Source organism: Lissotriton helveticus, chromosome 4_1 (assembly GCF_964261635.1).
Source record: "Lissotriton helveticus chromosome 4_1, aLisHel1.1, whole genome shotgun sequence".
NCBI classification, from domain to species: Eukaryota; Metazoa; Chordata; class Amphibia; order Caudata; family Salamandridae; genus Lissotriton; species Lissotriton helveticus.
In genome coordinates this window covers 682,830,712-682,857,176 of record NC_136063.1, presented here as the reverse complement: position 1 = coordinate 682,857,176, position 26,465 = coordinate 682,830,712, and the positions used below count along the sequence as shown (strand labels likewise).

The 26,465-nt window shown below is 43.9% G+C and overlaps 1 protein-coding gene across 2 annotated transcripts in view; it reads right to left on the bottom strand.

The window, feature by feature from the left end:
* Positions 1 to 26,465, bottom strand: part of PCMTD1 (protein-L-isoaspartate (D-aspartate) O-methyltransferase domain containing 1) — a 454,916-nt gene that overhangs the window by 123,020 nt on the left and 305,431 nt on the right. The window lies entirely within an intron of this gene.

Sequence of the window (26,465 nt, the reverse complement as noted above, 5' to 3'; positions counted from 1 at the left end):
CTAAGTGCTGATTCAACTTGAGCAGACAGACTGAAAACACAGGTTCAGCAATGCAGTACAAAGTCTGAAATAGCCAATACACTGTACTGTACTCTACATTCAATAAGATCGAAGGATGAGGTATCCAAACCACCAGGGCCGGCTTTAGCGTGGTGGCGCCTGGTGCGAGAATCATTTTTGGTGCCCCCACACTCCATGACTGCCTCCTCTGATTCTCTCACTACCACCAGGCATATGTGCCATACATAAGTTATTGCTAAACACAGCGCCTCCACATGAGGTCGGCACCCCCTCCTTAGGTCAGCGCCCAGTGCGGCCGCACCAGTTGCACTGGCCTAAAGCCGGTCCTGCAAACCACTGTAGAAACTTATGAAGCACTGTCTTGGACATCATACTCCTAACAAGGGCACTTAGGAATAGGTTGTTGTTTTCCAGAGAGGGCCATGATCTCAGGTAAATTCGATATGTCATTCCACAGCTAGCATATTTATATGTAAAAGATCTTATCCTCCAACTGTTAGAGTCACCATTGTAGTTGAGCCAGATGCAGTTACATGTGGGCTGTCCCTTAAAAAATGTACATCCTAGCATGCACAATCCATTTTATCCCCAGTATAGCCCTAGGGAACTGCTCTCCACCTTCACCCTTCGACCTGGTTCACAAGGACGAGATAAGTTGCCATTAACCGAGTTCCAAGAATCAATGTCCAGTTAGTGGATTCGTTTTTGGTTATCACCAAATCCTAACTTACAGCCTCAAACGTCATTACATCAGGATAACAACTGAATCTCAGCTTAACTTTTAATAGTATTTCATAGACAGATAGCTAGACTACAACGGGTAACTGTGTAATATGGACCAATGTATAGAGGAGTTCTGGTGACATCATAAATCACCAGGCTGATGGCAGAGTGCTTTGTAAACTTCACAAGAACCTCAAGATCATACTAGATGAGGGATATTACTCTATAACTTTTATGTGTTTGTTCTTATAACGCATATTTTTCTGAGTAGTTCGCTTAAAAATTAGGTTTTTTTTCCTCAAAGAAGGGTGTTTATTGACAAAAGCATGTTAAATACTGGAATATACTGGTTTATTGTGCTTCTGTTGGCTTGCGCTGGGAAACCCTTGTTGGGTAGCTGTGCGCATTATAAAAATAAATTAACATAACATAACATAACATTGTATGTAGGAAAAGGCCAATACTTAATTATGTAACTCAGAATAAAGACTTTTAGAAAAAACATACTTTTTGCCTTTAAAAAAACACACGTTTTATTTGACAACAGGATTGGGCAGTTGAAGCTGATCTCCTCAACGTGCCTCTAACAATGGACATTGATTGTCCAATGTATACGTTCAAAATCTACTTTACGGAAAACTTGTTGTCTACCACTCTCATTAAATCATTCTTCGAGAACCTCAACACTATATTTCACCAACAGCTCCTCGTATCTCTTTGGAGACCAAAAACTCAGAAAAACTACATGTTAAATATATTTCTGAAAGTAATTCCTCTGGGTTACTGTCTTACCAAACTCCACACCTCCCTGTTCACTTATATGGTATCTCTCAACCTGTTATGTATCTTAAACTAAATCATTCTATATTAATGCTTGACCCATTCTCATAAGACGTGCCCTCAAATTACCAGTTCTTGAGACCCCACCCCCACCTTGACTACAAAATTCAGAATCTCGAATCTGTAAAAAAAAAAAAAAAAAAAATACTTTGACTCTCTTTCCTTTAATTAGTCCACATCAAACATATCCTTCCTCAAACAACAATTCTAATGATGACATTCACAGAACCCTATGTGCCATAAACATCCTCACAGGAGTTACCCAAAGCTATAACCCTACCGACATACCCCTCCAGCCATGGATACCCATAAACATCCAAGAAGAGTAAGCTACCAAAACCTCCCTTATGGTCAAATTCCTCCGTTAATTTTCGCCTCAACCCCCAGACATCTGAGACGATCTCCATGAGTAAATGTATAATGCAAAATGTACCTACGTACCCTCTATCCCTTATGTATAAAACACCCCGCCACCTCCTACCCTATTGCACACTTTTGAGACTATAAAACACTAAAATAAATGAAGGAGGTCACAAACATCAAGAAACTTTAAGCACTTGTTCTTGAGGATGCATATATTTGCCCTCAGTACTCTGTGCTAAATACACTCAGTAATATGAATGTTTGAGAGTCAATGGAGCAAGCAGGTGGCATTTCTTTCATCCAGACGTAGAACAATTTCAAATACAGTGACTGTATTGGTATGGGTCTTTATCTGTAACCTCTTCTTTCTGGTCACTGACAAACTTCATTACATGATGGCTTGGAAAGCATTTCCTGGAAGGCTCATTGATATGTAATCAGTTTCCAAGCCCAATTCCAGGTCCCCAGAGACTCAGACCTGTAGGAGGGGCTACATAAGAGCTTAGAACAGTGGCGTTGGATCTGTACCAACCTAAATGTGACATGGGTTCTCTACAGTCACCACCTCTGCGCCAGTTTCATTCCGATATCCGTCTGTGCCATTGGACGCAGAGCCTTAGTAATCAGACTGTGCTACTGTACAGATCTCTGAGATAGAATCTTGTTACCATTGATTAGAATAATCCAATTTCACAGAAGTAGAGGAGAGTGGATCGGTAAGGAATCTGAGATTAGAGTCCCTACCAGATAGAGCGCTTACTGAAGGAAAATAACTGATGGGTTCTTCTAAACGCAGATTCCTCTCCTTGTGAATAGATATCAAAGCAGTACCTCCCCATGTGGAGGGTCTGCAGAATCCCACAGGACAGACTGAATTAAATGCCCCTCCGGTCAGACCTGGATATCCAAGTAGTACTGCTTTGTGAATGTCTACATTGATGCCCATGTAGCGGCCTGGCAGATGTCCAAGACTGCAACATTGTGCACCAGTGCAGAGGTAGCAGCCTTTGCTCTGGTAGAATGTGCACATAGGCCTTCCGGAGGCTGCTTCTGGCCATGCCTTAGCAGATTTTGATACAAAGGACAATCGATCTAGAGAAGGTTTTCTTCTGCACAGTTTTTCCCTTCTTTTCCCCAAAGATCCCTAGAAGATGCTGATTGTCCACCCTATGGTCCTTGGTTGGATCGAAGTAAAAGCTCAGACCTCTCTTTGAACTAGGAAATGAGGTTTCTCTTTATATGGATGAGGGGATGAGACAGTGTGAAAATACTGGCACGGTAATGGACTGTTCTATAACGTCTATGAGTTCAGATTTAGGTGGCATTGTTTGCAAAATAACAATGGACTGGGGCCTCGTGTTACTTGTGTTCTGGTTTAGGGAGGACCTTACCTGGCGGTTTGTGCTGGACCACTCTTATTGGAACAGGGTCAAGACTGATCTGCAATTGGCTGGGCCCAAACTGAGGCGGTGACATGGTGTGCAAAATAATGATAGACTGTGATGCAGCCCGAGTGATTACCAGTGGCTGAGAATAATTCAAGCATTCTAGCCAGCACTTTTTTTTACATACTTCACTGCGATCATCCAAAATAGCTTCATGATTTTCATCATTGTCAGAGCTTATGACGTCTTGTAAACGTGAACCTGTCCTAGGATTGCTTGTACCCTCTTCGTAGTTGGGTAAGCTATTTCCCTGGCTGTGTCCAGGTTTGCTCCCAGAAAAGTTTTCCTTATGTCTGAGATGGGAAACGGCCTTGCCAGATTTAAAGTCAATCCTGGCTTGTTTGAAAGTGACAACACACTGGTGAGTTTTTGCTGACATTAGTAGGTGTATGTCCTTACTAGCCAGTCATCTAAGTAAGGGTAGACATGGATGGTTTGTCTCCTCAGGTGTGCTGCCAGCATCGCTAGTTTAGTATTAGAACAATGGTCCTTAAAAAGAACAGTATGGTCATCAGGATAAATATAGACTCCAATCAGTGCTATATTGAGAGTGTCCAGCCGGACAGTCAATTTATTCATACACAAATTTCAAAACCAAAAGTATAAACACATCAATACAGTGGGACACAATCCTTCATCCTACATAAACACATGACAAGTACACTTTAGGACAGGAACATATCAGGCAAGAAAGGGTAGCTTGTGGAATATTGAACACAATTTCTAACAAGCTTGAGGAACTTCGAATTCCTGCTCTGTCTCCTGTTCTGTGTTGTGTCACATTATGGTCTTGTAATACCCAACACCTTAGGTTCTCTGAAAGGAGACACATTTTCCTAAAAGGGTTTCTTTTTTCAATTTCAGCCTCCAAATCCCTTGTCTTCCTCTCAATTTTGGCAACATATGTTTTGCTGTACCCTTGGGACTTTCCTTTGAAGGGTGCCTGTCCACCTTCCCTTTTCGTCCTCGATCGTCTTCCGAAGTAGAGGCGATTCACTTCGGCATACCGGTACTCTTGTCTCATCAGGAAGGAGCTCCTTCAACTGATGATTTGTTTGGGGGTCAAGGACTTGAAGACTTGTGTTTTGCCATCTTAGACGGAATCTTGGGTGTCTAATTTTTGTATCCCCCTGATAACTTGTGGCCAAAGGGCAGTGTAGGTTTAAGCGTCATGCTGTAGGACCTCCTGAAGAGTGTCTTCAACTTCTGAAAGTGCATATTTCCCGTAAGACTCCTTGGCATCAATGTTTGAGAAAATCATCTGCTCCATCGACAGAGTACTTTACTTGTATCTTTCTGATTTCAACAACCTCACCATGTGCTTGAGGAATCATATCTATGGGCACCAGGTTTCTGGACTTTAAAAACCGAGCATGGGAACTTCTCTGACTTATGGCCCATTTGGTGGCAAAATATATGTCCTCATTTAGGGCAAACTTTCTGTGACAGTTCAGGCAGAATTTGAAGAGCATGCTCATGCTCTTAAATGATTATATTACAATCCTGTGCACACGTGTTCGTGTAGTTTGAAAGTTTAATCCAAGTTTGAAATCAAAGCAAGTGCAGTCTTTTGTAAGAATTCGTATTCTTTAGTCCAAAGAACATCACAAGGTCCAATCAACATGTCTTTCGTCGCTGGGGTAATAACCCTCGACTTCTTCAGGGCGGTATGGCTACCCAAATGTCAGTTCTATGCCTAGTTCCCAGTTATACTTCTGACCCAGCTAGGTCTTTCCAATTAAGTGTTTTGTGTCCAAAGATTAAGGATCGCCAATCTTTATGTTCTTTGAAATAACTTGGATTGAACTTTCAAACTACACGAAAACGTGTGCACAGGATTGGACTATATTCATTTTGGACCCATTGGTCCCAATCAGAGGGTGTTAGGGGTTTTTCCCTCAGCTGGTCAGCTTCTAAACTCCAGATGTCCTAACCTGCTCATTCACCACCCATCAATGCGCTGATAGCTGCAGAACCTTGAAACCACTGCATCGTTATACATCATAATGCCCTCCAAAAGACCAGGCACGATGTCTAAGCCAGCAAAACAGCGCCTTTTCACTGAAGCTGTTTCAGGAAAGGCCCCCAATACCGACCAAGTACGCCGCACTGGAAAAAATCCTGAGTGAACAGACTTAAGCATGTCAATGGCCACAGTGGGATATAAGGCACCTGTTGGACTTGGCCCGTTTTGCAGGATCATCCCTGAACTTTGTGCCTTCCTCCTGTATTTTGTCTGACCTGTTTTTGTTGGTTTTATGACTCTGGGCACTTTACCACTGCTGATCAGTGCTAAAGTGCATATGCTCTCCATATTGTAAATTGATGTATGGATTAGTGAATCCATGATTGGCTTGTTTGGTTTACTTGTCAGACCCTAGTACAGTGCACTGAGTGTGCCCAGGGCATGTAAATCCAAATGCTGTTGGTGGGTTTCAGCACCAGTTGTGCCACCCACAGAAGCAGCCTTGTAAAATGTGTCTAAGGCCTGCCATTGCAGAGCCTGTGTGCAGTCTGGTACTGCCATGCTGACTGCGCAAGTGCACCCACTTGCCAGTCCCTAAACCTTCCCTTTTCTTCATATCAGACACCCCTATGGTAGGCCCGAGCGCAGGGTGCATTGTAAGTATAAGGTAAGACATGCCCTGGTGTGTGTGGCATGTCCTAATAGTGAATTGCCGCCATTTTCGTTTTTCACTATTGCAAGGCTACCTGTTCTCCATAGGCCAGAATAGGCAGTTACATCTTATAATCCTAACTGACTCCGGGAACATGGTAGAAATTCTAGTTTAGTATGCCTGAACTCAGAATTATAAAATACATCTTTTAGTGTAGTTGGGTTTAACATTCTGTGTTTGAAAATACCATTTTTAGAAAGTAGGTATTTTCTTGTCTAACTATCCAGGCCGGCCCCTGCTAGGTTGTGTATTCCTTATCTGGAGTTTGAGTGACAGGGCTGGGGGATTCCAGGAAATAGAATTAGTCAGCCCAGAGGTGAGTAGAGAGATCTGCATCTAGATGGGAGGAAGGAATTGCACCTGGGACCTGAATAGGGCTGTGCCTTCCATCCACAATGCTGGCTCCACCTCCTGTGGTGCGTCTGATGTCTCTGCCCTGCACTGTGAAAGAAGAGAAGGAATCATGTCAACAAAGTGCTCCAGGGCTGTGCTTCCCCTCCACAATGCTGGCTCTACCTCCTGTGGGGCGTCAGATGTTTCTGCCCTGCACTGTGAAAGCAAAGAAGGAGTCATGTCAACAGAGTGCTCCAGAACTGGTTTGGACTGGGCAAAGGCCCCTCTGCCCTCAGAGGACAAAGTATTTTGGGGTATAAATACTGGGACCCTGATCCCAAAAAATAAGATCACTTTTGGAAAAACAAGAAGAAACCTTTGCTGAGGAGTGGAACCTGAAGAAACTGAGGAGAGACTATGCCTAAGCTGAAGTGCTGCTTGTGGGATTGGCCTGCAGTGGTTGCATGACTGCCAAAAAAAGGAGAAAGGACTTTGTGTGCACTTTATTCAACTTGTGAAGGATCTCCAAGGGCTTGGAAAAGAGCTTGCCCCCTGACCGAAGTCTCAGGACCAGTAGACTTCACCAGCCTTTGTGGATTGCCGCTGGGAACGCTGTTTGAGTGGCTACAGAGGCAGGGAGGTGTGACCGACTCTCACGAACGACCCGGTGTCCTGTAGGCACCGCATCGAACATCTCCCGCATCTTTCAACGTAACCTCTGAGCTCACCGACTCTGTCCTGACGGCGTCACCGAGCCGGTGCCTGCACTGTAACCTGTGGACCCTGAGATGTGCAACGCCTCGCTACACCGACTCACACTGGCCTGCCAGACGTGGTCACGGTTGCTGACTTCGAGTCCTGTGAACGCATCGGAGTTGGGCACCGCTCGCACGCTTCACAACGCACCTCCTGACTCGTACTGCTGTCCGGACTGATCGACACCAGCTCCCAAACTCCGGCTCTGTTATCGCACCGTAAGTTGCAAGCACCGCAAAGAAGCACTGTCTTGCCCTGCAACGTATGCCTCGGACCCACCGACTCCATCAACGGGTCGCTGCCTGCACTGCATCGAGGGACAATGCGTCCTGCAACGCTTTCTTTTCTGCAACGCGACGAACGCCGAAACCGGCTTGCACGTCTGCGCCTGCCGCATCAAGTAAAGGAACTGTGACCAAGTCTGTCTACCCTTGAGTGGGCCCGTATCGACACGGTCCACTGGAATTGTTAGACTCTATGTTATTTTATCCAAGCTGTAGCCGGACAGGGCTACCGACTCGCACAGAACTCTGATTCAAGCATGTTTATTAACAATAACTCCTAATTTGGAATAGTATTGTGGAATGATCTTGGCGGTTATGGTCTTGTGGTAAATCTATATAAAAATACTTATTTTTATAAATATACAACCTGTGTGGCATTCATTTGTAGTTTTGTCACTTGAGTACGGTATGTGTTCACAAATGCTTTACACACTGCCTCTGAGATAAGCCTGTCTGCTCCTGCCAAGCTACCAAGGGGGTGAGCAGGGGTTATTTTTGGAGTGTACCCCCTTACCCTGACTAGAGGAGAGGGTCCCTATTTGTCACAAGTACCTACCTGTGCCAACTAGAGACCCCCAATTCTAACAGCACCAAAACTATTTGCGGCGATCCTCCCTTGGAGGTCGGATACAGCATCCTTCAATGCTCATCAGCAGGGGATAGAAGATTGATTCGCACAAGAAGAGAGGAAGGTAGCATCCTCAATTATAGGGAACAGGATCATGAGCATATGTAAAGAATGTTAAAGGAACAGGAAAACAGGAATCGCTGAGAGATTCTTGGCTTCTCTGGGATACCAAAACAATTGGAAGGTGGGGAGATAACCTTCTTAACTCGCTTCAATCTGTAAATCACGAACCTAACATTTGAACCCCTAATGGAACTGCTTCTCAGAGTTTGTGCCGGATGTAACATAGGCAAAGAAGGCATATGCCAAGCGAGCCTCTGCTTTCTCAGACACCAGGATACATGACTGAATATCAATCAAGCAAAATTACTGTGTTCATTTAAGTTTGGTGAACATCCTGTCTTCACCTCATAAGAAACTATACATTGACATAAAAGATTCCCATCACTAATACTCTGTCTAAAGAAAATTAACATTCAATATGGTTTATAAGATCCTGCAGCCATGATAATCTCATTTGAAAACATGAACTCGTTCCAATTGGGTGAGGTTACTTTCTACTTCAGACCGGCCACACTCCAAGAAACAATTGCAACCAGTGGATGCTTAGGCTCTATTGTGGTTGCAATAAGAGGGCATATAGGAGCCCCGATTTCAAAAATAGGTCTAACTGGCTTATTTGCTGGTAGACATAACACAGCACTATTTGGTTGAACATTAGCTGGAATAACATTCACCCTATATGTTGTCTCAGTAGGACAAATGGAGGGTTGCTGAAAATTTGAGGGGGCCATTGCCATGCAACTATAAGAAATCGATGAGGTTGAACATAAAGTTCGTAAAAGGGGACTATTAGGAAGTAGTCAATCAACTTTGCGCACTGGAGATGATCCAAGTGCTGAGCGACTAAAGTTACGTAAGGCGCTAGGAAGACTGTCACCTGCCCAATGATATCTGAGCTGAATATTTGAGTTATAGGGAGGATAAGACCTGATATCAAGGGTCACCAAGCTATGGGCAATGGAGACTCAATATGTCCAGATACAAGCTCCCACAAGACAAAGCTACACTCCGCACATACATAGATGAAAACGAGGCAGGTATGGCATAATACTGATGCTTATAAAGCGCGGGGAGAGACTATGCAAGACTTGGTTCTCTACAGGTAGGGTGCAACAACATGCACAATGCAGCCTGAAACAAAAGGTTACCAACTTAACCACCTGTTACTCCTCTGCCCACTACCAAGAAGCACTTTGTCTACTGTTCAAGGTGTTGCAGGGATTCTGCAAAATCACAGAAGTATGCTTGGGACCACAGAACCTTAGTAGGCAGGGACTGAGTCATCCTACTACCTTAGTGCCCATAAGCCCGGAACCGACTAGCCATAGTGTCTCACTTGCCCTCCTACTCCCCCACAGAGAAACAAGTGATTGACACCCCAGAACACAACACTCCCGACCTTCTCAGGGATCGCAGAGATGGAACACACCCTTTCGCTCTCACACTCGTACTTGTCCACAACAAGATCTGACAGAGCCATGAGAAACGTTAAAAAAATTTATTTTAACTATTGTGCTCTAGAGTGCAGTATACATGCCACAATAAGTAAGAAGATGCCTAACACAAATACGGTCAGCATAGCAAGTAGTCCATAAATCAAAAAGGGAGCTGTCATGGTATTAGACAGGGTAAACTAACCTCCCTCCCCTTCGACAGAAACAAGGTGATTATATATCAGAAGCTCTGTGGGTGTTTGCAGCAGACCCTGTACCTTAGCATGCACAGATAAAAGTTCTACATTCAAGGTGTAGCCGTGATCTATTCTCTGTAAACTCTCTCTTCAAGTGTGTATTTGCATGTCTGTGCATACCTATATGGCAAAGAGTATGTGTTATAGAAAACACAAAGGCAACCAGGGCGTCTGAAAGCTCAAATCTGCCTAAGCTGTCTTGAAAGACTAGAAACTCCAAAGGTACCCAAATTACCATAGAACAGTCTTATTGCATGGAGCAACTGTCAATCTGAAAAAATGTGAACCACTCGACACACAACAACTATTATTCACATACTGGTCGACAAGATCCATACCATCAAAGTGGTGGATTACCATCAAACTAGGACTTAGTGATCAGTCATATCATCTGGCTGTCCACCTTGTGGAAATGGCTAGTCCCTTGATCATCGAGACTAAATGCCACACAATCAATTGTTAGTATTGGATCTGGTCCACAGGTATCTATGATTCGCCTGATAGCTAATCAATGATGGTTGTGAAAATTGTGAGAATACAGTGCAACAAAAAATGAATGTGGTGTGTTAAAATAGGATGATATGTCCTCAAAAAATAGACTACGGAATGGATGAATGTAAGAAAAATATAAATCAGTTAATGTGTTGTACTTTCGGTGTTCACTAGTTCACAAACAAACGTGCTCCCATAATATCTAATTACAGAAAAAACGTTTTGCTCACCCGATATGACAGGGGAATGGACCTCACCTCACCTGGACCGTGCTCAGGTCTACGAGGCCCCGCTCTGTGGATGAAAGATGCAAACAAAAGGTAGAGACATCATCCTGTTTCTCCATCAACAGATCTTAATAATGTCATCTAATGCCCCGTAGACCTGAGCACGGTCCAGGTGAGGTGAGGTCCATTCCCCTGTCATATCGGGTGAGCAAAAAGTTGTTTCTGTAATTAGATATTATGGGAGCACATTTGTTTGTGAACTAGTGAACACCGACAGTACAACACATTAACTGATTTATATTTTTCTTAGATTCTTACATTCCATTGACACGGAGGATTAGTGCGCCGTGGTTGGTACAGGTTGTATCCTTTCCAACCTTTATTATTATATATATTTACCACTTTAGTTTTATTTGGTCACATTTTTTGATAACAGTAGCAACCATTTTAAGAGCAGAGTCCCTGATGAAAGCCGAGGGACTGAGTGCCCGTTTGGTAGAAACATGTTTGCCCATTTTTGCGATAATCATTTGTTTATATTGTCGCCTATTATGTGTAGCTAGGGATTTGAATCAGGCGAAGGTCTTTAAATTTTATATCCCTTTGACCCTCCTTTCACTGTTTGTATCGATAAAGAGTATGTGTTCCCAAACAACAGCTTCATATGTGTGTTTTGTCTAGGTTAGGTGCCGGACGAAAACAGAATAACAAGGGGCATTGTTGTTTGACCGTCCTAATCGGGGTGATAAATGCAAAAAGTCCAATTGATGGACAGAATGCAGAACAATGTCATACATTCACCCCAGTACAGAGATCTGGGCCTAAATCCTTCGTTTTTTTTGCTCACCATGACATTCCAGTTTGGACCCAGCCATATGCAAATCAGTCTTGAGGAATTGAAGCTGAATTGGCGCACCTGGACAACTCATTCACCATGCCAGACACTCTTAACAAGCACAATGTTCTCATACTTTAATTTAATGAACATGCTGATAGATAGGCCATCTTATTGGGCAAATATCACGCAGTGCTTAGATACAGAGAATGGGAGCGCCCTGGCAGGACTCTTACGCGATTGGTGCGTACCCCCGTGGAACTGGGCATATTGCATTGCTGCGATGGTACGACGACTCTGCAGCTACTGACAATGCTGATTTAATTAATGGCAGAGCTAATCTCAGACTACCGGTCCCTATACACGACCAAACTCCCCACAGGTTTTACACAGCATCTCACCTACTTGGAAGAGATCACAATGGTATGGCTAACCACAGTGCAGGTACAATTCCTAAGTGAACCCTTTACCGTCGAGGAGATTGCCCAGGCAATAGAACCCCTGGACGGATCAAAGGCCCCCGCCTTGATGGTCTGTCAGGGTTTTTTACAAAATGTTCAAATAAACACTAGTGGCACACCTTCTCGAGGTATATGCTGAAGCATTCGAAAATGGCACTCTTTACCATTCAATGAGGGAAGCTGCCATATCCCTCTTGTTGAAACCTGGTAAAGACCCCACTAATTGCACCTCATATGGCCCCCTCTCCTTTATAACTTTTGACAACAAAGTACTAGCCAAGATGTTATCCACCAGATTATCACTGGTATTGGACCAAATCCTTTCGCCAGTACAGTCAGTCTTCGTTCCACATAGATCCACTGTGCTGAATCTCCGGACTGTATTCTCGGTGATAAATAGGATATCGCAGACTTTTCCAGCAGCAGTGGCTCTTCGAGGCAGAGAAGGCCTTTGATTCTCTGGAATGGCCATTTCTCTTTGCCATGCTCTGTTAGCTTGGTATTCCAGTACACTTTATTGATTTAACTTCTCTTTTATACTCCTTTTTATACTCTTCTGCCACAGCCAGGCTTCGGGTGAACAGTTCTCATCCTCCTTTTCCGGTCTCCCGTGGCACACGCGAGGGCTGCCCTCTATCCCCCTTACTTTTCATAGTAACAATGGACCCGTTAGTTAGGCATCTGCAAAAAAAGCATATGTTCCGTTGCCTTCAATTCCATACAGGACCCCTGGTATCCATGAACACAGATGATATCCTGTTCTTCATCAGAGACCCTGGCACAAATTTGCAACCTGTCATAGACGAGATCTATTGCTTCAGAGACATGCCCGGGATCCACATTAATTGGAACAAGTTAGAGCTCTTCCCGATAACTGACTCAACCAACCAGACAGGAGACAACCTTCCCCTCCGATGGGTAGTGGATACTACCAAATACCTAGGTATCTCTCTGCACAGAAACAAATAACAAGTTACCCGCCTTAACTATGAGCTAGCCATGGAGGTGCTTGTTTCACAGATTGAGCGATGGATTCAGCTGCCGTTATCCATGGCCAGACGCATTGCCCTCATTAAAATGAATGTCCTCCCTAGATTCCTATACCTGTTTGAAAGTATATCAATCCCACTAACTAAGACCTTCTTTACGCAGCTCCATGGCTTACTTATTTGCCTGGTTTAGGCAGGGCGGAGGCTGTGGATAACTGGGGACACTCTTACGCTCCCCTATGAGCGGGGAGGGTTTGCGGTTCCAGATTTGCATCTCTATTACCTGGTTGCACAGGCCCAATATGCCGATCACTGATTCCATCCAGATGCCTGCATAGGGTATACCAAACCCGAGCTGGACTTGTTTGCTCCTACTCCCCTAGGCGCAGTGTTCCCCCTGGGCATACAACTTGACCCAATTGATATACAACCTTTATCTACCACTCGCTGGGCCTGGCAAAGACTCAACCAGCTACTGGGATCTGGCTCTCTATATTTGCCTAACCTCTCATTACCACAGAATCCGTTTCTGCCGCTCACTTCCGAGAAGGTGGGTCAGCGCACTCTTAACAAGCTACAATTGCATACCATTGGCTCCCTATTCCATGAAGACCACGTGATAACCATGGCGGACCTGACCACGCGGACCGAGATGTCCTACATGGATAAATTCATAGCAACTAGATTACTCCGTGCCCTATGCTTGGCCACTCCTTCTTTACTCTCCCTCTTACACTGCTTATAGCAGACCACAATTGTGCCCATTTGATCTTCAAGCTATATCAAGCATGTATGGCGCACATACAAATGCAGGACAGGGGGGTGCGGGTCGCTGGGAGGAGGATCTGGGCCATCCACTGACTAACAAGGAGTGGACATGTAGCCAGGAACAAATTAAGAGGCCATTCCCCAATCACAGAAAAATGAATTAATTTTAAGTTTATACATCTTATCTATGTCACAGCGCTACAGCTGGCCAAATACGAACCCACCAAATCATCAAACTGCCCCAAATGTCAAGCCTTTGACGCTGATTTTCCTCACATGGCTTGGACATGTCCACCCATAACTGTATACTGGACTGAAGTGTTTCAAGTGCTCTCCGACATAACTTCCATACCACTCCCCCCCTCCACCAAGTTAGCTTTGCAGGGAATAGTCAGCGGTTTAACACTCTGCTACCATAGGTTTGTAGAATAGCGCTGTTAGCAACAAGAGGAATTGATTACACTGGGGCACTAGGCAATGTCCCAAGAAGGAAGCATGACTTCGCAGCATGACTTACTGTGATATGCAGACTGACAGACACGCCTCACTTCAGCTCCCCACCGCATGACCCAAAGACATCTGGCATAGCTACTGCCACTATCTATGCCCGGCTCGCCAGGTGTCACCTCCCCCATCTCCTTCACACCTGCATAATCTGGATGGGCCTTTATACATGAGCCGTTGCATCCGCACTCAAAGTCGACCCAATAGGATCTCATACCTCCATTGCACCTGCTGCGTTCCAGTACTCTGCACCATACCTCTTCTCTTAACATCCCCCTTAGAAATAATTTTGTCATGTTTCTTTCATGACCTCCATCTCTGCGTATGCAGAGCGCGTATGTGGATCTCCTCGAGCATCCCTCTCTTCTCCTCTTCCTTCTTTCCAGATACTCTTCCTTTCTAAATCCTGACCCATGTCAAGTTCTCAACTTTTTATGTAAAACGATACTGATATTTTCTATATGAATGTTTGTGTAATCAAACATTAAAATCAATTTTATAGAACTTAGAGCCAGATGTAGGTAATTATATTTTGCCGACTCATAAATACCGTATTTTACCGATTCAGTATTTATGAATCGGTAAAATAGAAGGCGGGAGATGTAGGTGAAATCGTTATTTGAAATACCGATTCTGTAAAAATCGGTATTTACCGATTCTGTAATTACACAATCGGTATTTCCCATTGATTCCAATGGGCTTTGAAGCCCATAGGAATCAATGGGAAATACCGATTCTGTAATTACAGAATCGGTAAATACCGATTTTTGCAAGGGTGCAGGGGGTGTCACTTTGACACCCTCTAGCACCCCACAGACAGGCATGTGTGCCATGTGGCACACAGACATGCCCTAAGGGCACGTCTGTCTGTCACATGGCATAGGTGTGCATGCACACCTGGATTCGGTATTTTACCACCCAATTGAATTGGGTGGTAAAATACCGATTCTGTATGCCCTTTGGGACTCAGAAGAGTCCCACCTACATTTAGATTTACAGAATCGGTAAGATTACCGATTCGGTATTTTACAGATTCGGTAAATTTACCGATTCGGTAAATTTACCGAATCTGTAAAATAAATGCCCCTACATGCTGATTCTTAAATACCGGTCGGTAACGGCCGAAATCGGCCGTTACCGACCGGTATTTAGGCTCCTACATCTGGCCCTTAGTGGATACCTTAGCTCAGATTTGAAAAGTCCTGCTAATGTACAATAGTTATACAGGGGAAATGCATCAATCTACAGAATACATTTTATGACAACTTGAAAAAAAAATATGTCCTACACATAACACCCACCCACCTCCAAGATTTGCTCACTACATTTGATTACTTTTATAATGCTCTGTATGCATCCAAATCCTAGGATATCATGTTCGAAGCATACACATTTATGTACACTATCCAGAAACCAAAACTAACACTTGATCAGGTTGAAGAGGAAATTAGCAGAGTAATAGATGCCCACCCAATTAACAAGGCTCCAGTGGTCGATGGCTACCCTTCAGAGCTTTATTAAGTCAAGAAGAAGACATTAGTTCTTTTGTAAAGCAAGATCTTCTGTGACATCAAAGAGAGCACCACACCTTTGAAAGAGAAATAAAGCTAGAATTGAGCTCCTCCACATATCCAGTAAAGACCTGATGATCTGCTCCAGTTAAATACAGATATCCCTTCTGAATGGTGATACTAAGGTCTTGGCTAATGAACACGGCAACAGATAGAGGCTTGTAATACCTTCTCTCACCTACAGAGCTCAGATAGGCTTTGTCCCACACTGCCCCTCTGCATCCCGCTTGACAGCAATCACTCATACGATCTGGCAAAAACACATTGATGCTAATAAGGTGGTGGTCTCATTAAATGACGAGAATGCTTCTGACAGAGTGGAGAGGGACTACCTGTTTTGGGTATTAGAAAAGGGAGGTCTAGGAGAGAAATATTTAACAAAGGTGAAATGGCTACACACTGCACTGACAGCAGTAGTGGCGGGTACCCTCATTCAAACCGAAGACGTCCATTAATGTTGTCAGATTCCTCATTAGGTGCTTCTCATTATTCTCTGCTTACAGAAATAACTGGGGAAAATGTGAAGCACTTCCATTCACCAGACATACCACAATTGCAGCTATTGGCTATCACCCATTTAAATGGACATCATCCATTCTACAATACCTAGGGGTTACCATAAAAAAAGGAACTATCTCACATGATAAAAGACAACGTGCACCCCTTGCTTGCAACAATCTAAGAATACTTAGATACATAGTCCTCCCTCCGCCTGTCGTTATGGGGTAAGTGATCAGAATAAATGAAATGCTTTGCTAGATCTTCAATGCACACAACTGCATCTTGTCCCTACTATTTGCTGAGACACCCAAATTACTAAAATCATTTATCTAGGAAGGTCATAAACCCAAAATGTCCAAGGTCCATGCGCCAATAAAAAATAGTGGATTACAGTTACCTCACATAGTCATACTGGCTAGCATTCCAACTGCTGAAAATTAGATCTATTATACACAGAACTCTAGAAACTCCCACGTGGGTTCAAATGGAGAAAGCACTACTGAGCAAGGTGGGGGGCATACAAATGCTTTACACAGGTGACACAAGGTGGGTGATAACCTCAAACTCTGTTCTCTCCGCAACTATTTATGCTTGCCATGGAGCACATTCCTTCCTAAGCAAAAATGGCGGAATACATAAAAATGCCTATGGAGTAATGGTACAACAAAGATCAGGGGAAGGGACGCAACATTGGAAGACTTTGAATACCAGAGATTGAAGAATTTAAACTACTTACTGAAGGATGAAAAATTGGACACCTCTGCAGAATTATAGGTAATAGGTCATCTTCAGCCCCACCACTTCTGGAACTACGATTACTGGACAGAAGTATGGAGAACAATGATTGAAATGGTTGAAACATCGGTGCTCTGACATGTCAAACAATTTCTGACATGGCATTAACTCCTATCTAGACATCATAGTCCAAGGTTTGAGATGGTTTGTGATGGCCATAGCAATGACAAAACTTTGCACACTTAGACTGTGGAGATTCGGTAGGAGACCCAGTGTCGACATATGGTTACAAGGGATGTACAAAACAGCATCATATGAAAGGGTGATATACAGTCTAAATGATCAACTAGAAAAATTCCAAGAAGTGTGGAGCAACTTTATGAGTGAACCATGACAGGGCAGAAATTTGGTCTAAGATCTTCAAGTGTGAGGGGAATTTTTGCATTTAGCAGACTATCAAACAAACGGATTCAGAAGAGAGTACGTTAGAAAATACAGAGGTGAGTCATAGATGTTCCCCCGTCTCTAGGTCATGGCTGTCCACATAACCCCATGTTATGTCATAGGTTGATGTTCAATAATTGAACCCCTAGAATGTTCACAGCTACATGGTGTTGTTGCTAAGATTATAATAGATAGTGATATTCTCTTAATGTTGACCAAGTGAAGAAATACTATCCAGGCCAAAGGTCGGTTGGGACTGGGGAGGGATGGACAAGGAGAGAAGCTATGAGTTGATGGAATGTCTAATTATTGTTAGTGTATAACTACCTTCACAAAAATGCAGCGAAGGTAAAAGAGCTGTAAGCAACTTTATACCTCAATAAAGACCTGTTATAACCATCTCTATATACCATAAATATTAAACCTAGGCGGAAACACAAGTACTTGCTCAAAAAACCCCAAACATGTTGTAAATACGATTATAATTCAATACAACACGGAAACTTCTACATAAACATTTTCTTTTCAGGTGGAAAACCCACCAAAGACAAGCAAAGAAAAGACTAGCATGTAGAGTACAAAAGGTATGGGCTTGAATTCAAGGGAATTTTCTTTTTGCCTTACTGAGTAACAGTCTGAGATTAGGAAAAGTTTAGGGAGGATAGATAGATAGATAGATAGATAGACAGACATACAGATGGACAGACAGACAGACAGACAGACAGATAGACAGACAGATAGATAATCGGTCTTGACGGTGCCCCGGGGATTGGCCTGAGTGCCAAAGAACGATGGGTGCCTTCCATGATAAATATTTCAGAGAAAGTGTCTCCTTAGGAAGTCGGTCAAAATTTTTTTGACGTACTGCTCCATATTTCCAGCATTCGTCAAGTCCGCAATTCCCAGGATGCGGATATTATCCCATCTCAATCTTGCTTCAAGATCTTCGGCTTTGGATTGAAGCGGCTGTAAGATTTTCCCCATTGCATTGCGTGCTTCTACTTCTGTGCGTAACGTGCCTTCGACATCTGAGACTCTTGTGTTCCACCATATCTAGTCTATCATTGTGCTTGTTGAGGCGCTCTGACATCCTGTCCATGCGAAACAATAGATCATCGATTTTGCTGTCTATTTTCGATAAGCTCTGCTGCATGGTGCGCAAGAATTGTTTGAGGTCTTGGTCAGTGGCTTCCTCATGTTCTTCAGATTTTCCTCTGGATCTGTCGGGGTATTTTCTTACGAACTGGGGGTTTTATGCAAATGGAATTGCAATTTTGATTGAGTCTGGTCTGCTGTTCCCTTTTTGTCTTTTTGGGACAAAATGGTTAAGGCTCCCACCGCTGCTAGCATGACACCGGGTATATGCATCTCTGGAATCCTCTGTGTTGTAACGGTAAAGGAAACAGTCTGCCTGTTGGAGGATCTAAGTCGTGTGAACATTTACTTGACGTGTATTATACCTCGTCAGCCAGCTGCGCCTTTTGATTTATGTTAGGTGAAGTTCCAACTGTGGGGCGTGGGCACGTTCAGGGAAATGTTCGCATCAACCAAATGCCTTTCTACAGGGGTATGGCTGTAGGCGCCCGTTTTGCAAGTGGGAAGACCGTGGTGATGTATTGACTACTTAGAGCTCCTTACAATCCCTGTGCTGCCTTCAGTTCCCCTCCACCTCAGCATATGCCTGCCTGCCTTACTCTGCCAGTCGGGCCGATTTGGGCTAGTGTTTGAGTCCCACTGAGCGTTTTCTGTTTGGGGCACCTCTCTTCAGCGCAAGATGGTGGATCGGTTGAATTCTGAATTCGGTTTCAACCAACAGCTTCACAACTGCTGCTTTTCACTTTCAAATACCTGGGATCTAGATGGGGCCCGAGGTACACGCATGACTGCCAGGCCAGGTTCCGCTGAAATGCCCATTCACACCAGGCCTTACTGTGGCTGCAGGTCTGTGCAGTAGTCCGCTATGCGCTGCAGTTCTGATTGTCCAGACTCGCCCGCCCCTTACGACGGGACACTATGTCTTCACCTCGCTCTCCAGGAATGGCAGGGCAGGCGCGCCTTGGGCTTCAGTCACGCAGTAAATCTATAACCAGGGGTATGCCTCGCCCCAACTCGACCACTGGCATGCACAGGCCGAGTCAGGTGCAGCGCTTGCAGCAGCAGGAGGCCAATCTATTTCGCTGTGCACGGCCCAGTGTACCACACAGCAAAGTCACCTGCCTAGCTCCTCAGATGCTCCGGAGCGGGCCTCCTGATCCCTTTAGGAGGTCTTGGGAGTCTGTAGCTGTCCCCCGCGCACTGCCGCATGCACACACCATGCTGCTGCTTACTTGGTGAGTAGTTCTGTGAATCGCACACCGCCGGTCACATCCGATAAGTGCTCCTCAGTGACCCCGCTTGCTGGCCGCTCTCACGTGGTACCGGTGACCGCTCGTCTTTCTGCAGGTCTGCACTCGCGGGTGCCGTGGTTCCTCACACCATATCAGCTCACCACAATCGCCTGCAGCCCACCAGAATTATGATATTTTATCTGCAAGGTATATCTTAACCTCCGCAGTGTTCGTTGTTTTCTGCTTTCCAGGCCGCAATCAGCCACCCACAGGCCCCTGTCGTCCTGCAGCAACCGTGCCAGAGGCTGCCCACAGAACGCGGAAATTCTGGGTTCTGGTGCCGGCGCTATCTGTCTCCACAACATGCAGCTTGTTTCGGGGAGATCAGTGCATAATCTGCACTAGGATTTTGACGGATATTTTAGGCGGCCGCCAGAGCTTTGTTAGCTGCCATCCTGTTTCTAGGCAAGCTCCGCCTCGGCAAGTCATTGTTGTGAGTGATTTGATGAAGTGGTCGAGGTGCCCCAATCTACCAAGATCAGAGCTTTAAGTAGGTGGCAGACCTCTTTATAGAACAAGGTCTCACCCTCAACCTTACTCCACCTTCACAGCACTCCCTGCAAGGCAGAGACCAAGGGCGCTTGTGCAGCTTTCCAATGCCAGGTTAGGGTTCTCTTGGCCAGCAGGAGGGCCAGACTAGCAAAGCATACTTGTACCCTATGTTTCTTCTTGCATTTGAAGATGTCAAGTGCGCAGGTTTCCCACGATTGAAGGTCAGCGAGCTTGGTCAACTTCGTAAGCAAGTCAAAGACTGAACGCCAATAAAGGGGCAGGACCATAGTATGTGCCGCAGGTCAGTAGACGCAGAGTGATAGCCTGGACAGCATAGTTATCTTGTGGGAAAAAAGTGATTGAGCTGCTCAGGTGTCAAGTTTCCGCAATGTAGGATGGTGAACTGAATGGCTTTAAATTGGGAGTTTCTAAACACCTTTAATGTCTGCTCCCATTACGAGTTGTGCAGCGCCTGTCCAAAATCGTCTTTCCCCCTACCCCTTAAGAAGACAAGCGAGGTCCCAGTTTGTTCCTGTAGAGCCATGTAAATCCATGTTATTAGGCGCCACCCAGCCCCCATCTGTAGAAGTGTGTGTGCGTGTGTGAAAGAGTGTGTTTGGGTTCCTCGTCGCTTGTAGACTAGAGTCAGTGGAATGAACGGTGTAATGGTTGGGAGGTCAGTAACTGTCATCGGGAAGAGCGTGATCTAGGAGGAGTTGGTCGAAGGAAAGAAGGTGACCTCCAGCGAAGAAGTCACTGACCGTGGTGAGAGATTTCTCATGCCATGCCCGTAGGGCAGCGATGGAGTAAGTCAGGGAAGCGTGGGAGACTGCAGGGGAAACCCTGGGGTGTATGGTGGTACATGTTGTGTAAGGAGTGCAACTCTAGCCAAGCACTTGCGGGCAATAGTGACTTGTAGCGACCCTGTCAATCTAGGCATGGTGTTTCAGATGACTGACAGGTGAAGTGGGCAAGAGCCATTAAATGTTTATACCAGATGTCACCTCAAGACCCACTGTAGCTGTGCTCCCAGGTAATAGTCTCGAACAGTGGAGCATCAAGCCCACTCCTTCCCGATGGCAGCTGTAACATTTTCAGCGTGACCCGGTGGCACTTATCTACCCATATAAACCCTAATAGGGTGTCAAGGTCTTGAAAAAAGTTCCTGGGAAGGGTTACGGAAAAGTTCGTATTGTAGTAGAGAAGTTTTAGTAGCATTATCATTTTGGAGATGGTTGTCTTTCCAGTTGTGGTGTGGGGAAAGTGTTTCCAAAACTGCACTTGAGGTTGCCCTCATATAAGTTGGTAACAGAGTGGTAAAGATGTATCCCCAGATATCGGGCAGTGACTTTCTTTCAAGTCAGAAGGGTACTGCTGAGACAAACCTTATGGGATAGTGTATGGGGGTTGAGCGGATAAACACAGGAGTTGGTCCAGTTGACTCTGAGGCCCGCCGCTTGGACAAAGGTGTGAAGTATACCATGTATTGGGGAGAAGTCGTAGCGGACGTCTTGAAGGTCCTCGGCAGGTCCTCTGCGTATAAGGACACCACATGAGTTGCATTGTATATAGGGATTCCACAAGCTTCTCCCGCTCAGCGAAGGTGGAGGGCCAAAGTCTCCATGGCAATCAGCAGTGAAAACAATAGCCAGCCCTATTGGGTGTCCCCTGCCCATCGAGAAGGGTGGTGAGACGAGCTGGCTCAACCGGACTCTGGATGTTAGACTAACATACAGTAGCTTAGTGTATGCCATATGGTGGGCCGCCAAAAGGTGGACCCCCAAAATGCCGGTTCCTGCCCCCATCCCAGCCTGCGCCTGGAAGAGGTAGTCCCAGGTGAGGGTGTCAAAGGCCTTTTCCTTGTTGAGTATCAGACTTGCAGTGTGCCGGTGCCTTAAAGGGGTTTATACTCAGGATGCAGAGCCAAGATAAGGTACGGGATGGAGGAGAGTGCACCAGGGCCTTCGACGTAGAGAGAGGGGTAAGACAGGGGTGTGTCTTGGCCCCCCTTCCTGTTCTCACTTTATATAAACAGTGTGTTGGAGAAGCTTGTGGCCACTACCAAAGATCTTCCACAAATAGGCACACGCCTAGTCCCTGCCCTCCTCTACGCCGACGATGCGGTGTTAATGGCACACACCCCATTGGCCCTACAGACAATGCTCACAAACTTTGTCAAATATATGTGTTATTTGGACGCCAAGTTAATCAATCAAAATCCTTTGTCATGAAGTGTGGAAAGAACAACGTAAAATGTAGAAACGTACTGATAAATGGGATAAAGATTGATTTTAGGAACACCTTTTCTTACCTGGGAGTGCTATTCGACATGGACAGGTCATGAAATAACACAATTGAAAATAGACATACCTTGTTCAGTAGGGCATGCTGGGCCATTAGAGGCTTCGCAAGTAGACTAGGTTTGAACCCCCTAGAAATGAATATGAAAATATATAAAGCAAAATGCACAACTATTGCACTTTATGGGGCGGGCAAATGGGTGCACAAGAGATGTGCTGAATTGCAAGCAACGAAAAATAACTTTTTTAGATACGTTTTAGCTATTCCAAAAAGCACCTCAGCTTATGTAACACATTCCGAACTTGGTGCCCCATATCTCAGCGATTTAATCAAACTACAACCAATTCTGCAGTGGCACAAAATATGGACGTCGGACCATACTGGTTTCAACCAAACGATAATCAATAACTGTTTGAAAATAAGTGCGTATAAATCTATTCCATGGTTGACGTATGTCCAGCAGTTCTTTGGTGATATGGCCCATCCAGAGTATTTTGACAATCCTGAGACACTACTCTCATAAGCAGAGAGACATTGAAAACAGAGGCAGGGGCTCATCTGGAAAAACTTAGCTTGACAATTGAAATCCCAAAATCTACCATCCTACACAATCAAATGATATTAACCACCTTTACGTTCAGCCCTATCTTAAAACTGTTTTAAACACAAGTCACAAGTTTGTGCTCACACGCCTAAGGCTGGATATATTTCACAGATTATGTACCTTTCCCAAAATGAATGATTGGTCACGGGACATGGTAAATTGTCCCTGTGATCTGTGATGGCATGCTGCGCCAGAATACGCTGCATGTGGTTTTATTGTGTACATTTTATTCTAAGTATAGGAAGCAGTATATTCTTCCAATTATAAGGCAGCTACATTTTAAACAATGCCGTCCAGCTTATTTGTACTTACAGTCATTGCCATCACAAGAGATTTGCTGTAGCATGTCATCTTTTCTCTGGGTAGTGTTTTATGCTAGAAAAAAGCTGATAATAGGTACCAGATAGAGTATACTAATTGCAACATATACCAAGAGCCATGATCAATAAGGTAATCATGATTAATAATAATGGGAAGTGGGAAATAAAGAATGCTGGGTAAATGCACTTTAAACCTTTTAGGATTGTATTACTGAACTCTGTATAGTGTTTTTTGTTTTTAAACATTTGTTTTTATGATTAAATTGCCTTTTAACTCCTTTTAGAAATGTAGTTACATGAATTTGAAGAATGTTGCTTTTAAATGTGTAAATGCTTTTATGGGTGTTCTGTCATGGCTCCGAATAAAGCTATATATGACTATGACTGGGTGCATCGATTCCAGGAGAAATTAAACATACCTATCCGTTACGACGTTGCCCAGGATTTTATAGTAGGCATCCAGGATCACAGTCAGCCTGTATGAGGAGAGGTGCACACGATCTCTGTCAGGTTTCAGGAGGGACACCAGGAGGGATTCCCGGAGGTGCAAGGCTTCCTTGTATACCTCTGGGCCACTGAACCTGCAATCTCCCAAAGCCTTTTAGCTAAAATTTGTGTATATACCTTGTAGTCAGTATTTATAAGTGATATTGGCCTGTATGATTCAGTTCTCGTTGGGTCTTTCCTTGCTTTAAGTATTAAATTGATAGTTGCCTCATTCCAAGAGGCTGGCAGTGTCCCCTCTGTTATCAATATATCATTGAACAGTGCCATCAGGGGTGGCTAGTTCCTCCCATAGGTGATTATACAATTCATTTAGGAGTTAGTCTGGTCCTGCCGCCTTACTTTTCTTTAATTTCTTCAGTACTCCTAACACTTCTTCCTTATTTATTTCCTTATTGATCTCATCTCTTTGTTCTTGAGAGAATTTTGGAAGGTTTATTTTTTTCAACTTCATACTTTATCTTCTGTGGGTGCTTCTTCCTCTGTATATAGATCACTAAAGAAAGCTACAAATTATCTTCTGATGCCTTCTTCTTCGGTGGTGCATTGTTGATTTGTCACCTGAATATTTTCTACCCTGTTACGTATTGTCTCTGTTTTCAGCTTCCACGCTAGTAGCTTCCCGCACCCCTCTCCGTACTCGTAGTGTGATATTTTGCTTGCATCCCATTTATCTTTTGCAATTGATTCAAGGAAATCTACCAATTCTGTTTGTTTTAGGTTCCTCTCTTCCTCGAATCTAATTTTTGTTTTGAGAATTGAAGTCCTATTAATTCTCAAAGTTCAACCTCTAAGGCTGCTATTCCTTCCGCTACTTCTTAAATCTTGTTCCTTCTGGTCATATTTTTGTAGGTTGCAAGGCTAATTATTCTAACCCTAATAAAGGCTTTGTGTGCGTCCCATACCATTTGCCTCAAGGTCCCTTCTTTGTTCATTTGGAAAAACTCTTTAGTATCTTTTGTCAGTATTTCTATGCAACTTCTATCTAGAAAGACTCCCCTATCTACCATCCATCTTCGTGTAGGTACTGAAGAACTAAGATTAAGATGTAAGCCGTGGTCTGATAGGTGTGCTGGTACATGTTAAATTATTTGTGTTGCTTTTAATAGGCCCTTATCTGTTAAAAAATAATTTATCCTTGATACGTGACCCAACCTCTCGTTTTGCAACGTGTATCTTTTGGAATTATTGCCTTTCTCCGTCCAGACATCCATAATACCAAGATCTTTAATACAGTAGTTCACCCACTCCCTCATTTTTGGTAAGTTAGGACCATGTTTTGGTGGGAATCTATTTTTTTAAGTCCAAAATTATATTGAAATCCCCTCCCATTATTATCGGGGCTTGTGCAGTTAGAAGCTGAGAGTAAAGTTTTTGAAGAAGTTCTGGGTCGTCCTGATTGAGCCCATAATATCCAACTACTGCATATAGATCATTTCATATTTTTAGATTCACCACTACCCATCTACCCTTTTTATTTACTTCTATTGCTTCAATCTGAGCTCCTATTGATTTCTTTATTAAGACCGCGACTCCTTTCACGGTACAAATTAAGTTTTAAGAAACTTTCCCCATTCTTCTTTTAACAGATGAGTTTCTTGCAATATCATTATATCACAGTCTACTATTTTTTAGGTATTCCAGTATCTTAGCCCTTCTTTTCTTCAATCTGAGGCCATTGACATTCCATGACATTATTTTAACGGACATTTATTCCTTTTTTTTTACCTCTCTACTTTGTATCCTCCTCGTGTTTTTTGTTGCAATTTTCTGGGTTCCTTCTTCCTCATATTGCTTTATTTTTTTATAATTTTTCCCCATTTTGCTCCTTACCTTGTGCAATTTATTTCTTTCATCTTTTTTCTTGCTACCCCCTCCCCCCTGTCCCTCTCTGGAAAAGCCTCCCCTAACTCTTCTCCTCGAAATCTCTCCTTGCTCTTTTTTAACATGTTTTCCTTGCTATGTCATATTGATCCTACTTTTGTGATTTAATTTGCTCTATAAAGCATTCTACCTTCTTTGGGTCTCTGATATTGTGCATTTTATTTTGCCACATTATTCTTAGTGCTGCCTGAAATTGCATATGAACTGTTGCCCCCAGTGACTTTAGTTGCTGTATGTACTGGCTTAGCTGCCATTGCCTGTCTTGCGTTGTCTTGGATATATCTGATCTGACTTTTCAAGACCAGTCATTTTGGGGGAATGAGCCTGCTTTCAGACCCTCGCTCAGTATTCTTTCTTTAAGGGTGTAAGTCCTAAAGTTCACAAGAATCTTCCTTGGGTTCTTCCTGGTCTTATTTCTATGAAATGAGTACCGATGGACTCTCTGTATATCTCCAGCAAAATCAATGGACTTTGTCCATGGTATTATTTCGCCTAATAGTTTGATTATAAATGCTTAAATATCTTCGCCTTCTGGCACATTTAAAATTCTTAGATTGTTCCTTCTCGCTTGGTTTTCCTTAGATTTAACACTCCCTTTACAATTTGCCACTCTAACCCCTTT